Here is a 2,214-nt window from a genome sequence, read left to right on the forward strand (position 1 = left end):
AGGCAGGTAGCCTAGTGGTTAGAGCGTAGAGGAGGCCAGGTAGCCTAGTGGTTAGAGCGTAGAGGAGGCAGGTAGCCTAGTGGTTAGAGCGTAGAGGAGGCAGGTAGCCTAGTGGTTAGAGCGTAGAGGAGGCAGGTAGCCTAGTGGTTAGAGCGTAGAGGAGGCCAGGTAGCCTAGTGGTTAGAGCGTAGAGGCGGCCAGGTAGCCTAGTGGTTAGAGTGTAGGGGCGGCCAGGTAGCCTAGTGGTTAGAGCGTAGGGGCGGCAGGTAGCCTAGTGGTTAGAGCGTAGAGGCGGCCAGGTAGTCTAGTGGTTAGAGCGTAGAGGCGGCCAGGTAGTCTAGTGGTTAGAGCGTAGAGGCGGCCAGGTAGTCTAGTGGTTAGAGCGTAGAGGCGGCCAGGTAGCCTAGTGGTTAGAGCGTAGAGGCGGCAGGTAGCCTAGTAGTTAGAGCGTAGGGGCGGCCAGGTAGCCTAGTGGTTAGAGCGTAGGGGCGGCAGGTAGCCTAGTGGTTAGAGCGTAGAGGCGGCCAGGTAGTCTAGTGGTTAGAGCGTAGAGGCGGCCAGGTAGCCTAGTGGTTAGAGCGTAGAGGCGGCCAGGTAGTCTAGTGGTTAGAGCGTAGAGGCGGCCAGGTAGCCTAGTGGTTAGAGCGTAGAGGCGGCCAGGTAGCCTTGTGGTTAGAGCGTAGAGGCGGCCAGGTAGTCTAGTGGTTAGAGCGTAGAGGCGGCCAGGTAGTCTAGTGGTTAGAGCGTAGAGGCGGCCAGGTAGCCTAGTGGTTAGAGCGTAGAGGCGGCCAGGTAGTCTAGTGGTTAGAGCGTAGAGGCGGCCAGGTAGCCTAGTGGTTAGAGCGTAGGGGCGGCCAGGTAGCCTAGTGGTTAGAGCGTAGGGGCGGCCAGGTAGCCTAGTGGTTAGAGCGTAGGGGCGGCCAGGTAGCCTAGTGGTTAGAGCGTAGGGGCGGCCAGGTAGCCTAGTGGTTAGAGCGTAGGGGCGGCAGGTAGCCTAGTGGTTGGAGCGTAGGGGCGGCCAGGTAGCCTAGTGGTTAGAGCGGAGGGGCGGCCAGGTAGCCTAGTGGTTAGAGCGTAGGGGCGGCCAGGTAGCCTAGTGGTTAGAGCGGAGGGGCGGCCAGGTAGCCTAGTGGTTAGAGCGTAGGGGCGGCCAGGTAGCCTAGTGGTTAGAGCGGAGGGGCGGCCAGGTAGCCTAGTGGTTAGAGCGTAGGGGCGGCCAGGTAGCCTAGTGGTTAGAGCGTAGGGGCGGCAGGTAGCCTAGTGGTTAGAGTGTAGGGGCGCCAGGTAGCCTAGTGGTTAGAGCGTAGGGGCGGCCAGGTAGCCTAGTGGTTAGAGCGTAGGGGCGGCCAGGTAGCCTAGTGGTTAGAGCGTAGGGGCGGCCAGGTAGCCTAGTGGTTAGAGCGTAGAGGCGGCAGGTAGCCTAGTGGTTAGAGCGTAGAGGCGGCAGGTAGCCTAGTGGTTAGAGTGGAGGGGCGGCCAGGTAGCCTAGTGGTTAGAGCGTAGGGGCGGCCAGGTAGTCTAGTGGTTAGAGCGGAGGGGCGGCCAGGTAGCCTAGTGGTTAGAGCGTAGGGGCGGCCAGGTAGCCTAGTGGTTAGAGCGTAGGGGCGGCCAGGTAGCCTAGTGGTTAGAGCGTAGGGGCGGCCAGGTAGCCTAGTGGTTAGAGCGTAGGGGCGGCCAGGTAGCCTAGTGGTTAGAGCGTAGGGGCGGCCAGGTAGCCTAGTGGTTAGAGAGTGGAGGGCGGCCAGGTAGCCTAGTGGTTAGAGCGTAGAGGCGGCAGGTAGCCTAGTGGTTAGAGCGTAGAGGCGGCCAGGTAGCCTAGTGGTTAGAGTGGAGGGGCGGCCAGGTAGCCTAGTGGTTAGAGCGTAGGGCGGCCAGGTAGCCTAGTGGTTAGAGCGTAGGGGCGGCCAGGTAGCCTAGTGGTTAGAGCGTAGGGCGGCAGGTAGCCTAGTGGTTAGAGCGTAGGGGGCGGCCAGGTAGCCTAGTGGTTAGAGCGTAGGGGCGGCCAGGTAGCCTAGTGGTTAGAGCGTAGGGGCGGCAGGTAGCCTAGTGGTTAGAGCGTAGGGGCGGCCAGGTAGCCTAGTGGTTAGAGCGTAGGGGCGGCAGGTAGCCTAGTGGTTAGAGCGTAGGGGCGGCCAGGTAGCCTAGTGGTTAGAGCGTAGGGGCGGCCAGGTAGCCTAGTGGTTAGAGCGTAGGGGCGGCCAGGTAGCCTAGTGG

Source organism: Oncorhynchus keta, chromosome 6, assembly GCF_023373465.1.
Source record: "Oncorhynchus keta strain PuntledgeMale-10-30-2019 chromosome 6, Oket_V2, whole genome shotgun sequence".
In the NCBI taxonomy this organism is placed as follows: Eukaryota; Metazoa; Chordata; class Actinopteri; order Salmoniformes; family Salmonidae; genus Oncorhynchus; species Oncorhynchus keta.